The following is a 15,404-nucleotide window of genomic DNA, read 5'->3' on the forward strand; positions in this document are numbered from 1 at the left end:
TAATTGAAAAATAAAAAAGTTAAAATTCAAAAATTAAAAATAAATTAAATAAATAAATAAATAAGATGCTCCCCGAATGTGAGTGTGGAATAGAGGAACTATGGGAGAATTTCAAAAAACAGTGAGAAAGTATAATAAAGAAGTAGACCTGAAGAAAATAACAGAAATGAAAAATACATTAGAAAGATTCAATAGCAGACTGGCTATAACAGAATAATGGGCCAGTGACCTGAAAGACAGATTAGTGGAAATCAACCAATCAGAACAGCAAAAAAATAATAATTTTTTTAAATGAGGATAATTTAAGTGACCTCTGAGATGACATCAAGCACTCAAATATTCACATTATGAGAATCCTAGAAGGAGAAGAAAGGAACAGAAATTGTATTTAAAGAGACAATGACTGGGGCAGTGGCCAAGGAGGTGGCTCAGCCCAAGTAGAGTCAGTGCTGCAGCCCATGTGACCACGGTGCAACCACCCAGGCCAGCCAGTGGAGCACCTGCCACCACCACCAGCTGCCACCACCGCTTGAGGCTGCCACCACACCCACAGACCAAGGAAATGTGGGACATATGAAGTTGGAATATGAATTCATTTGAAAAACCACTTGGGGTTATGAACATAATTTCTGATAAAATTGGATTGGAAAACTTTTCATGATCTCTGTATATTTAGGCAGGATCAAACATGATAGGAAAAGTGGTATATCCTATCATTGATGGGAACAGCTATCATACTTTTGAATACATGGCAGGTTCTGATTATGAACTATAGTGGATTCGACTGGACGCTCAATTTTCTCTGGTATCCTGATCCCCGAAGAGAAATGGACAGAAGAGATTCTCCCTGTAGAACATCTACAATGGCAGGAGGCCTTTTTTCAATAGAGTTTACTTTCAGGAAATTGGAACATATGATGCTGGAATGGATATTTGAGGAGGAGAAATCCTGGTAATTTTCTTTAGAATTTGGCATTTTGGAGGAACTTTGGAGAATGTTACCTGCTCACATGTTGGACATGTGTTTCAGAAAGCTACACCTTATAAATTACCAGGAGGCACAGGGCAGGTTATCAATAACAATAGGAGTAACAGTCTATTGTTATTGATAACCTGCCCTGAACGGCCATGCCACCCTGAACATGACCGATCTCATCTGATCTTGGAAGCTAAACAGGGTCAGGCCTGGTTAGTACTTGGATGGGAGACCACCTAGGAAGACCAGGTGCTGTAGGCATGCATGCATAAATAAATAAATGAATGAATGAACGAATGAACGAATGAACGAACAAATGAATAATAAATAAATAAATAAATAAGAGTAACAGACAATGTGCAGAAGGATGAATTCAAGAATATCTTCTACATAATTTCTCCAGGTGTTACGAAGGTAGATAATAGAAATATAGCATCAAAACTTGATCTAAGACACAAACTCCAATGCAAACCTTTCTCTTGGTACCTGGAGAATATTTATCCTGATTCTCGGATTCCATGTCATTATTTCTCTTAGGAAGAAATACAAAATGTGGAAATAAATCAGTGTCTGATAACATGATTAGAAAAGGGAATTAGTAAACTGGAATTTTTAACTGTCACAGTATGAGAGGTAATCAGGTTTTCTCTTATACTACCAATAAAGAAATTATAACAGATGGCCTTTGCTGGGATGTCTCCAAACCGAATGGCCCGGTCACAATGTTCAAATGCTACCACCTAAAAGGCAACCAATTTTGGGAGTATGATCCTGTGAAATTAACTCTACAGTATGTGAACAGTAATCAGTACCTGGATAAAGCCACAGAGGAAGACAACAAGGTGCTCAGCATTACAGACTGCAATGGAAGCTGGTCTCGGCAGTGGCTTTTTCAAAATGCCACCCTTCCAGAAATATTCTGAGGTCAAATTTATACAAAAAGAAGAAAATTAAGGATTGACTGGGCTATCTCAGCATACATCTCTGCAACATTCTTAAGTAGCAAAAACATAAAAGAGCTTCTCTTCTGCAGGATATAAGGTTTCTCGGCCATTAAAACTTAGACTCCTCTCACTTCTCACAAACTGTGAAACAGCCTTCCTGTCCAAGGACATGCAATTGCAATGTAGTGAGACTGCACACTGGTGTTTACAAAATTGAAAGAGGCTTTTGTCAAGAGTCATTAAAAAGAATATTCAGGCAATGAAACAATCAACAAAATGTGCTCTCCAGAAAGCAGCACCTCTTAGGGTTGCTTGCACATCAGTAATTTCTGATGAATGTGCTGTCATAATGAAGAAATTTCAAGACTTTTTTTCTGATTAGAACTGATAGCCGGTATATTAAGTATTGGTATAAAAATATATGAAAAGAACTGAAACCAGATTCAGAATCATGAAAAAAACATTTTACAACAGTTTCTAAAAACTATATTAAAAACAACGGAGTTTAAAGGAAATTAAACAGAACTATGAGAGGTACAATTTGTTATAGTATAGTATCAAATTTCTATATAGATTTTATACTTCACTGGGAAAAAATAACTGATTCCAACGGCATTCACTTTTTTTTCTACTGTGAGTCATGGATGCTTTTTTATTTCTCCCTGGGGTGCTGAAATAGAGCTGTAAAAAATGGCTCTTTGAACATAGTTTTGTCTATGGCTATGCTACCCTGAACAAGCCCAATCCCACCTGATCTTGGAAGCTAAACAGGGTCAGGCCTGGTTAGTACTTGAATGGAAGATCACCTAGGAAGACCAGGTGTTATAGGTGTAAAAAATAAAAAAATAAAGAATTGTAAACTGACAAGGTCCTTGTAATCTGTGAAGTCAACCAAGGGCTGCCTGACCTAAAAAACAAAACGAAACAAAACAAAACATAGTTTTAATTGCTTTCTACAACTTTTATCATTTGTTTTGTGGCCTGTTAGAATTATAATTTTTAATTGCCTTCCAAAAACGTAGATTTAAAATAATGTCTGGTCTCAGTAAACAAGTTAGATATCTCGGTTGCTCTTGGGTCAACTGGCTTATAGACTTTAACATGCACATCAATTTATTAGATTTTCAACTTCTTAACTTGATTCAACGATTATACTTAATACCCAAGATTCATGCTACTGTACTACAGATTTGTTTTCACAACAATAAATCTTTAGGCTTTTTGTTTATGATTCCATTCAAAAAAAGGTTTGCAAAGTGATTTATTATTTGAGTATTTAGAGATGATACATTTGATGGTGTTTTAGAAACTTTTCACTCCATATTGAGATGTGCTTCATTGTCAAGTACGTATTTAGATTAAGTTCTTGAACTGTAAGGTAGATCTGCTGCTTTTTTTGAAAAATAAAATTTGACTGGGGCGGGAAGGAGGGAGAGATGAAAGTATGAATAATGGCTGAAAACTTTCCTAACCTGAAAAAAGAAACAAACATCCAAATCCAAGAAGCACAGAAAGTTCCAAACAAGATTAATCCAAAGAGACCTACACCAAGACATATTGTAACTAAAAAGGCAAAAGTTAAAGAGAAAGACACAATCTTGAAGGAAGCAAGAGAGAAACAAATTTCATACAAAAACTCCATAAGGGTATCAGCCGATTTCTCAGCAGCAACTTTATAGGGAAGAAAGGAGTTACAAAACACCTTTAAAGTGCTGAAAGAAAGGACCCCACAACCTAAAATAATTTATCACGCAAGTTTATCATTCAGAATTGAAGGAGAAATCGAGTTTCTTGGAAAAGCAGAAGCTAAAGTTCATCACCATTAAACCAGCTTTACAAGAAATGTTAAAGAGTCTTCTTTAAGCAGGAAAAGAAAGGCCATAACCAATAACAAGAAAATATGAGAAAGGGGAAAAAAATCTCAAAGGTAAAGTCAAATATTTAATAAATACAGCAAATCAGACATTTTTAAAGCTACTACAAAAGAAAAAAGTATCAAACTCACACGCAAACTAAATTAAGTAGAGAGCACATACACAACACAAAAAGATCTAAAACATGACATCAGTAATATAAAGCATGGGGGGGGTAAAAATGTACACCTTACAGAATATAGTCATGCTTAAATGCTTATTAGCTTATAATAGACTGCTATAGTTATAGAAGGATATAAATAAACCTCATAGTAACCATAAACCAAAAATTACAAAAGATATACAAAGAATAAAGAGAAAGGAACACAAAATAGTACAGAAAACCAGCAAACCACAAAAGAAGAGATTAAGAGAAGAAAGGAACAGAGAAAAAGTATAAATAACAACGAAAAGTCAATTAACAAAATGGCAATAAATACATACTTATCAATAATTAGTTTAAATGTAAATGGATTAAATGCTCCAATAAAAAGACATAAGTTAGCTGAATGAATTAATAACCATAACATCTATATGCTGCTTACAAGAAACTCACTTCAAATCAAAAGACATATTGAGACCGAAAGTGTAAGATGGAAAAATATACCATGCAAACAGAAGTGAAAAGAAAGCTGGGGTAGCAATACTCATATCAGATAAAATAGACTTTAAAAAATGTATAAAAAGACAAAGAGAGACAATATATAATTATAAAGGGGTCAATCAAAGAAGAGGATATAACAATCATAAATGCCTATGCACTACCATCAGAGCACCTAAATATATACAGCAATTATTAATGGACAAGGGAGAAATCCATAGTAATATAATAATATGAGATTTTAATATGCTATTCACATCAACAGATAGATGAACCAGACAAAAAATTGATAAGGAAATAATAGTCTTAAATGTCACAACAGATCAACTTAATAGACATTTATAGAACATTTTATCTAGAAACAACAGAATACATATTTTTTCAAGTGCACATGTAACATTATCCAGGACAGATAACATACCAGACCACAAAAAAAGTCTCAAAAAATTCAAGAAGACTGAAATCATACCAAGCATCTGTTCTGACAATAATGACATGAAACTAGAAAACAACAACAGAAAGAAAACTGAGTGGAAAAATATGTCGAGACTAAACAACATGCTACTAAACAACCAACAGATCAAAGAGGAAATCAAAGAAGAAGTCAAAAACTGTCTTGAAACAAATAAAATTGAAAACACAACTTTTCAAAATTTATGGGATGCAGCAAAAGCAGTTCCAGGAGGGAAGTTCATTACTATATAGGCCTATCTCAAGAAATAAGAAATATTCAAAATAAACAACCTAAATCTATACCTAAAAGAACTAGAAAAAGAAGAACCAACCTAAAGTAAACAGAAGGAAAAAAAAAAGTTAAGATGAGAGCAGAAATAAAATAAACATTTTAAAAATAGATAAGATTAATAAAACTAAGATCCTGTTCTTTGAAAAATAAAATTGACAAGCTGTTAGCCCAATTCATCAAGGAAGAGAGAAAAGCCAAATAAAATCATAAAGGAAATAGAAAAAGTTACAACCGAAATGGCAGAAATACAAAGAATTATTAGAGAACACTACGAACTATTATGCCAATAGATTCAAAAACTGAGAAGAAATGGATAAATTTCTAGAAGTATTTAACCTTCCAAAATGGATCCAGAAAGAAATACAAAATGTAAACAAACCAATTACTACTATCAATGAAACTGAATCAGTAGTCAAAAACTCTCAACAAATAAAAGTACAGAAATAGGCAGCTTCTCGGGCAAATTCTACCAAACATTCAAAGAAGAATTAATACCTATGCTTAAACTATTTCAAAAAATGGAAGAATAAATGCTTCCAAACTCATTCTATGAAGCCAGTATTACCCTGATGCCAAAACCAGACAAAGACCCTATATCAAAACCAGACAGACATTATAAAGGAAATCAGATCAATATCCTTGATGAACACATATGCAAAAATTCTCAACAAAATATTATCAACTATATTCAATAATACATTACAAGGATCACACACCATGACAAAGTGAGATTCATCCCAGGGATGCAAGGATGGGTCAACATCCGTAAATCAATTAATATAATCCAACACATTAACAAAATAAAGGATAAAAACCATATGATCATCTCAACAGATGCAGGAAAAGCATTTGACAAAATTCAACATCTATGATAAAAACTCTCAAAAAAGTGGGTATAGTGAAAATGTACCTCAACATAATAAAAGCTATATATAACAGGCCTACAGCTAATATTATACTCAATGGTGAAAAGCTGAAAGCTTTTTCTCTAAGATCAGAAACAGAACAAGAGTACCCACGATCACCACTTCTATTCAACACATTATTGGAAGTCCTGGTCACAGCAATCAGACCAAAAAAAAGAAAGAAAATGCATCTAAATCAGAAAAGAAGTAAAGCTCTCATTATTTGCAGATGACATGCTCTTATACTTAGAAAACACTAAATACTCCAAAAAACTACTAGAACTAATAAATGAATTCAATAAAATTGCGGGATACAGAATCAATATACAGAAATCTGTTGCATTTTATACACCAATAAAAAGAAATGTTGGGAAAAATAAATGAATAAAAATTAGAAAGTGGATAATAATAAAATGTATCTCTTTGGGATCACTGTGACAATTAAAGCAGCTAAACTTGAAAGCCTTATACACTGTAGATGGTAGTAAATTACAGCTCTCTTCTTTCCGTGACCTCTCCCTCCTAACTCTTACACCTTTTATAGGCTGGACCCATTACATCGATACTGTCATGCAGGTCCTGAACCTTTCAGAAATTCCAGCCTTGTTTCTGTACACAGAACAGTGCAGGAATTAAATATTTTGACTTCAGAGTCTAACAGGTTAGTTTTGAGACCTGTCTCCATCACTCATTAGCTGAGATATCTTGGGCAAATTACATATCTTCTCCCTACTTAAGTTTCCTTATCTGTGAAATGGTGAAAACAACAGTATCTACCTCATAGCATAGTTATGAAAACTGAGTAAGGAATGCCCAGAATACAGTTAAGCCCAACCTAAGTGTTTACTGCTACTTATTTTTTTATTTTTTCATTTATTCAAAAGCCGTAAGTTCTTTTCAGTTGTGTTATTTTTCAACTACTTTTTCCCCTAAAAGAGATCAGCACATAGTAGCCATTTAGTATTTATTTAATGAATTTAAGACATATTTTGTTATTCCTTCTCCCACAGTTAAAAAAATTAAACTCATAGGATAACAGAATTAATAATAGCTAAAACTTAATATATACTATGCCTCAGAATTCTACGAAGTTCTTTACACACATTACTTACTATATTTTATCCTTTACTACCACTCTGTGGTAATATTACACTCCCTGAGGAAGTACCTAAGGCTTAGAGAGGTTGATATCGCATGGCTAACAGTGGCAGTCCCAGGATTTGAGTTTGAGAGAGTGAGTCCTACACCGCACTCTACGTAATAACTTTTGAAGCACCAGAAAAAAAGTCTCGGACATTTAACCATAATAAACCACACTATGTCGACTGCAAGTTCCAGGAGGGCTTGCACCATGCTTTTTAAAGTACTGTCTCACCATAGCGCATGGAGAAGTCACTATACTTAGGAACTCTAAATTGATAAATTTTCGTAGACAAGAACAAAACTACACAAAGTTACAACAAATGTCATTAATAGTCAATGGTCCTGGAATTGCTTTAGGCAAGACAGCCTATGGAGACTGTCTTCAGTGGAGGGCTTCTCAACTTTGCAAGTATAAGGTGTCCAAGAAGTATCTCCTAAATGAAAACACGTTACATCACATTAAAAAGACCATGCTTTGCTTATATTCAAATATCACTACGCAAAGACAAACAGAGGGGTAAGCCAGCTTCTGAACACCAAGTCACAGCAAATACAACAAATGAATCAAGAGTTATCAGCAAAAGCTGAGACAGGAAAACACAAAAGTAAGGATTTCATAAATTGAGAAGCATTTATGAAATATCAGCCGACTGTCATAGAATTACAATCATGATAAACCTGTACACACCTGATTTTTTCAGCACAGATTTTCGACAAGATTCTCACATTGAAACCAAATCAGCTAGTGAATAACAGCAGTAATAAGGGAACATGAAATTATAAAAACAAAAACTCTAAGATCTCACTCTTACCAGACAACTGGAAATAATGAGGCTTCCTGAGGCCTGGAGCCCAGAGTAGAATTCTTTTCAGAGACTGATTATATCTCACCACCCTAACAGCATCAATTCCCCAGATACAAAATTCTGAACTTCTGGGATACTACAGGAAAAAGCACTACAGTACATTTAAGAATTTCTTGATGAAGCAGTTATACCTAAAATGAATTACAAGAGTGAATTCATGGGCCCCAACCCTCCTTCCTTTCAAGATCTGACATTCAACACTCATGCACACCAATTATCTTTAATCCAATCAAACTGAACGACAGGTACTTGCCAGCATATTCCATACTCTCTCCTGCCTTCTACTTTAAACTCATCATTCCCTCTCCTTAGGATATCCTCACCCACTTATCTCCTGACCAACTCTTACTCTTCTAGACTCTTGGAATACTTTCCTAATATTCCTCTGTGCACCCAAGCTCCAGAGCATACCTTTGTCATAGCACAAGAACGCTATATTGAAGCTCACTGCTTACTGATAGCTTCCCAATCTCCTATTATTTCCAGCTCTTTAACTGTAGCTCCTGACACATATTAAGATCTCATAAATATTTACTTACGGCTAAATGAATAAATGAAAAAATTCTGTGGCAGTCACTAGCAGAATTATTATATTGGGTAATTAAAATTGTGATTTAAGTTATGCTTCACAGGAAAAATTATGTGGCCTTCAATGTAGTCTTTTAATGCCTCGTCTAAGAAATACCATAAATAGCCTCCAAAGGTGACATCTTTACGTGAAGCCAAGGTAATAATATTTTACCAATATATAGATAAAATATCATAGATAAAATTCCATATACATCTAGATCTCCTAGAATTCCTCATATTTTAAAAAACGGAAATAATTTAAGTCAGATAGCAGTAAAGTTTATTTGCATATGGCTTTACAAAACCTCAGTCTCTATTTTATAATAAATGTTACCTTTCCATAAAAGAGCAAAGTAGAAAAATAGTAACATACAGAACTCTAAATGCATAATTAATTGTAGTATATCAGGCTTTGCCTAATATCGCCTTGTATCCAATCATTAACTCCTGTCATGTGAAGAGGAACATGAAATAAATCTCTCCCAAAACTTAAGTACTGTTCCCCACCGTGTTTCAATTCCAGTAATGTCACAGGCATTACTTCCAAAAATTATGTATTTTCAACTGTTTGACTACAGTACTGCTTATTCCCATAAAATGTTACCTTCTGTTTAATTTAGACAGAATGGGGAACTCCCATGATATCGACTCCCATTATTTTTAATACAGAGAAAAAGAACACAGGAATTCACTTCAGAAAAATTCACTAAATTGTATATTTACATTTTGTTTACTTTTATATGTTATATTTCACAATAAAAATCTCTTAAACATTTAGTAATTGGCAAACATTAAATATTTCTCTCATGCTATTTCAAAATGCATCATAAAGGAAAGTTTAATCCTTTAGCTTTACAGTTAACCACGTTCTTTGCTTACTAAAGAACATCACACCAATCTCCAAAATCAATTCCTCTATCTTCAACTTGAAGGACAAAATCCTCACATTCAAAATGTCAACAATTTACAAAGAATCTAATGATTCAGCAAGATAATATGTTTAAATAAAAGATGCAGAAATGTTTTCCTCAACAAGGAGTAAATTATCAAAGGAAACAATGCAAGGTTATGCCCAGGTACATAAACTTCTACCTTGATATTTTCATATTAATAATTTACTAATAACTGAGTTAAACTGGTTGTCACACTCTGTAAACACTCCAAGTAGACAGACAGTACATAATTACAGCCTAACATATGGGTTGTAATTGTGTGTCACTTTAATAAAAGCACTTTCTTTAGACCACTTCTCAAGGTTTTCAAATACTTTAAGCTAAATACTATCTAGGAGAATGGTTTTCAATCCTCTCATATTCGATATTCTTTTTAAACAAATATTTTACAAATACTTGTTTAATATCTGAAATGAAATCATTAATATAACTTACATACAAAATATATACTTCATTTGAAAATAAACCCGTATAATGTCTTAATTGTAATATAAAGAAGAAATAAAATAATAATAATAATGTAAATCTCAATATGTGGACACTTGGACATGACTATATCACTGCTTAATGAGGTTTGAATCTATACGTAGAATCACCATGGATATGACAAGTACAAATGCAGACTGATCCAAGTATGTTGTACTGATGATCAAATACCACAAATGCCTCTGGTAACAGATTTTCCAAAACTATATATTCCAAGTCTTTATCTTCTAAAATAAGTATATCGAAATCATATAAAAATACTTCGTATTATATTTTTATGTAATATAGAGTTAAGACCTAGTATCAGACACAATAAAGAGACTTTTCACCTACATGAATATCTGGAAGGAAATTCAAAAATTATGCTGTACGTGAGACACTTTCTTGTTGTCCAATACTCGCCTGTGCTTTGCAGGATGTCCAATTATCCCTTACATAAAAGAACCTCCCCCAATCACTACCTCAACAAGTACAACAAAATCACTCCCCACAAAATTCAAAAGCATCATGGGGGGAGTTCACATTGTCCACTTTCAGAACCACTACACTAGGACAATTACTATTTCTCAGAGTAGTAATAGGCTCTCAACACAATTCATCCAGACCTACTTAAAACCTGTATTTAAAATATTAAAGATCATAACTCAGTATACATTTCCACTGCCAATCAATGGAGTTTCATGTATTTGGCTATACTATCTTTAGCTAATTCTCTAACAGTAAAAGGCGCTCTAAATAAAAAAAAAAAACTTTAGCCTCTTAATTGATCAGAGGACTGTAAACCCAGTAGTAAACAAACATACCAATGGATGGAGTGGTCTAACTAAAACCACAGGATAACTTGTAGCTCTTCAGAGCTTCATGCACAACACTTTAAGATAAGTACTGAGAATGAGAACATACTCACAAGATATGTTAGTTGTAATTAAAATAGCATGTCCTTTGTCATACCTAAAATTGTGACACAATTCAGTCTTCCTAGCTGAACAACTGAGGTAACAAACCAACTGCTAACACATAACTTTTTGTAGAGATATTTTGTAAAAAAAATAAAATAAAATTATTGCCACATAATTGAAAATTAAATATATTCTGGTTCCTCTTGTCACCCTTATTTTATATGGAGCACCACGCACAAGAATCCAGTTTGTAAAGTAACACAGAGTTTCAGTTTAAAAGGTAGGTGCCTTAGGAGTTACAGACCCTTCTCATTTTAAAGATAAGGAAACTAAGGTCCAGAGAGACCAAATAAATTATCTAAAATGACACAGAAGTAGAGCCAGGAACCAAAAGAAAGATATTTTTCCTAGCAATTTAGTGTACTTTTGAATTCCTTACTTTTTATTTATTTTTTCTTTCTTTTTTCTTTAAAGGAAATGTTCTCCACAGGGTTACCTGGCCCAGCAAGATCTTCAGTCTTTATCTCTCTTTTGTTTGAGCATCTACTAAACGATGAAAGGCTGAGGACAAGCATGAAAAAACTATGAAAACAACTTTTCAAGAAAGCTATCAGAGGGCACAGTGACAATTAGCTCAACTAAACCCTTAAACTGTTACAAATCCATATCCTGTCAATTGTTCACTAGCAGAAAGAGAGGAAAGAGTTTAAATGTTCTCAACTTCCCTAGACAAGTGCCAGGAGAGCCACTGGATTTTATCTCTTCAAGTCAAATGACAAGCAGAAACCAACATTAACCTATTACATAGATGAATAAGTTCAACCAAAAACTACTTTGGAAAATCATGGAAAAAATTTAAAAGAGACTGAAAGGGAATTTTTAAAAATTCAATGCAACAGTGTTACTTAGTACTTTTCTCTTTCCTATTATATGATATAGCTAGAAGGAAAGCGCATATTCATAAAAGAACAGAACACTAGCACTGGAAGTGGCTGTACACCAATGGTGAGCACTACATTTACTATTCACCTTTTAGGTTTCTATCAGAGACAATTTAAGTATGGGATCTTGACTCATTTGGGCTTCCGTCCTCCTGCCCCCATTGTTCAAGCAAAATGAATCATCCCTAGCTGTTGATTTGTTTACAGTGAAGTATACATTATACGAGCAATGAACAACTGAACAGTGTAGAACTTCATTTTATAAAGAATAATTGTAATTCTATGTAAGAAATATCTCTAATTTTACAAATTACTAAAGAATAATTGCTAAAACTTTGTAAATTTATCCTCTCAAATAGAAGGTGGCACTCTAAATTGCTTTTAGAAAAAAATCTACAAATATGCACTCATCCTTGAAATATTTCATACTTATTAACCTGGTAATACCATATTTAAAACTTGATAACAGAAAAACTGTACACACAAAGTATATAAATATGACAAATTTGCAAATAAACTAACTCTCCAAACATGAAGCAATAGTTAAACAATGAATGACATACCCACTTGATGACATATTAAGCAGCCATTTAAACTAAAGTTTGTCAAGTGTGTATACTATGGAAATCTTCATAAATGATATGAAAATAGCAAAATAATAAAACAGTACAAAAATATAATCAGAATTCTACTTACTGTAAAAAGGAAAAGCCATGAGTATAACCTAACGCATAGAAATTTAGGCTGCAAGGAAATATACTAACGTAGTTCAAAAGTAACTATAAATAAATATTTCCTTTTTTCCATATTTTATTAATGAGGGCATACGGCTTATTATCTTTTTTTTTAAGTTCTATCTTCAGGACCCTGTGAAGAATCCAGAGGAAGGACTCTGGTAAGAGCTAAGCTATCTATTCTTAATATGTGTGTTCATCAGTACTTCTACAAACTTACATTCTTAGTATTTAATCTAATTATAAATGGAATGTTTATAAATACTTAGTATGCCTCTGTAAAACAAGTCTACTTATTATAAGCCAGATTTATTTCAACGTCCATAAATGTAGAGCAGATACTTAATATAATAAAATGACCTCTGTGGCTAACCAAAGACAGACAAAATTAACTCCTGTCTTGCTTAAAGAATTCCTCTTTTAAAACTTTTTCCAACAAGCAATCTATATAATACACAAATAGGTGGCACCCATTACAGTAAATATCCTGAAGAGGAAAGCATGTATCTAAAACTAAAATAGTATAGATTTAATAAAATATCCATTGTTACTAAAGTTTCCCTCAAAAAAAAAAAAATACATATAATGTCATTGGGTCTTAAAAGACAAGCTTCAAATTAAGAATTTCAAATTTAATAAAGGAATCATCTCAGATAAAATTATCCAATGTGTAAAAGTCACTTTTTCTAACTTAGAATGGTTAAAATAAGATCTAAGTTTATAAAATAATCATTATGTATTTCATTCTATCATTCCCTTTAATCTAGTATAAGGTTCATTCAATACTGACTGAATTAAATCCACAAAGATTTTATTATTCCAACACTAAGAGATTGTTTACATGATATGGTTCCACCTACAAAACAAATACAATTTATACAACTACTAAAAAGTTTCAAAGCCATGATAAAGTTAATGACCACGCTCAGAGAGAAAGCAGAATGAGCTACTGCAAAATTTCTTTACCAAATTACAACACTGGGCATTGTATAATATCAGTGGCATATAATATGTCAGAGCAATTATACCACACATGCATATTATAGAAATTTTGCTTTATGAAAGCCAAAACCCCTGGAGTGTTCATTATGGTTTCTGAGAGAAAAGTGCTCAATGACTTCTTGTTCTGTTTATGAATAAAAAGCCATGCAACTACAGTAAGGACTTTTTATTTAGTGAGCCACGATATAGAATCAAAAGTAGCAGCTACTCATTGGATTTAAATTGTCAACACAACATTAAGTTGTCAGTTTTTACTTGTCATCAATACACTCACAGTTAACTAAGTACAAATATAAGCATCTGACTATGGTCTACTACAGTGTGCCTGAGTATTTACATATTGAAATGCACACTATATTTTATCACAAATTATTTCCTTTATATTACAATTAAAGCATTATATTTTTCTTATTATATGTGTGGATAGATTATATTATCTATATATTTCATTTCAATATAGTAAACCAAGTATTACAAAACATATTATCAAAAAGGGGTTTGGGCCTAACAAGGTTTAGAATCACTAGCATAAACTTCGTTAAGGTTCTTTACATGTATTGACAAATTTTCTAGAAACATTTTATTCATTTGTATTCCCACTATATTAATGGTTGTATGTTGTATCCATAAACAAGATTGTAACAAAGCTTTTTAATCCTAGTCAATTTTCTAAAATCAAAAAATGTTGAGTTAATTTGCATTCCTCTACTTGTAAAATCAAACATTTTTAATATTTACTAGAATCTGTATTTCTGTATGTATTTGGTCACACTAATGTAATTTACAGTTTAGAGATCATTCCACTTAAACATTAATAATCCTTTCGTATTTCATAATGAATGATACTATGTAAAAATGTTAGAATTCTGAGCTGTGACTGTGACTTGTTGCTTGCTTATTTTAGGCTTTGTAACTTTTAATATGCTAAAGTACACTATGTATATAAACTGAATAATTTTGTATTTTAGAGAATATTTGCTTTGAGAATAATTCCCATTGTGATAAAATAGACCACATAAATCTCTAAGAGACATCTAGTAATAAGATCTTTGTTTTCCAAGAAAAAAAATTCCAAATACATTTCAATTTCAAATACTCATCAGACAGTAAGTTTCAACAACAGCTTATCAGATAATGGAATGCACTAAGCAGACTTCACAAAATGCTAACATATCTATATGTCATTTCTGTTATATTAGAAATTATATTTTCTATTTTAATTGTATTGCTACCATTTTTTTCAAAAATATTCCATTCTCAGTACACTCTGTACACTAATAGAAAGTATTCAGTATTCAAGTAAAAGACATCCTGTTTTATAAATTAACTTTTGTTATCTACTGTCCATTTTGGAATGTCAGTGTTTTTCATTTCTAATTGGTAAGGTGTCTTCTCTACTGAGGATTTTTATGTGGTAAGGATTTAGACCTCTCCCAATCAGAAATAGTCAAGGCTAATTCCAGAGGCCTGGGGGGTCTCTCCATAGTCTGAGGACTGCAATCCAGTTTCACTAACACAGATTCCTAGATATTCTACATTCCAAATAAAATCTTGAAGATCACCCAGAGCAGAAGAATCTCAGCAGCAGTCTGTATGCTATAGAACAGTTAGAAACACAATGAATCTCAAAATGCATGGGAAATACCAAACCATAGGGTGCTCTACTCAGAGTTTTACCCTACCTTGTTCTAGCTCTTTCCACTGATAATCACTGAACATATAATAT

General features: G+C 32.7%; 1 protein-coding gene and 3 pseudogenes across 3 annotated transcripts in view; 3 read left to right on the top strand and 1 right to left on the bottom strand.

The window, feature by feature from the left end:
- The window catches only part of PIK3CB (phosphatidylinositol-4,5-bisphosphate 3-kinase catalytic subunit beta), a 183,302-nt gene that overhangs the window by 109,285 nt on the left and 58,613 nt on the right, over positions 1 to 15,404 (bottom strand). The window lies entirely within an intron of this gene.
- On the top strand, positions 400 to 1,971 carry LOC105308960 (annotated as a pseudogene).
- LOC111733812 lies at positions 1,119 to 1,237 on the top strand (annotated as a pseudogene).
- LOC111733813 lies at positions 2,633 to 2,751 on the top strand (annotated as a pseudogene).

Source organism: Pteropus vampyrus, unplaced genomic scaffold (genome assembly GCF_000151845.1).
Source record: "Pteropus vampyrus isolate Shadow unplaced genomic scaffold, Pvam_2.0 Scaffold643, whole genome shotgun sequence".
Lineage (NCBI taxonomy): Eukaryota > Metazoa > Chordata > Mammalia > Chiroptera > Pteropodidae > Pteropus > Pteropus vampyrus.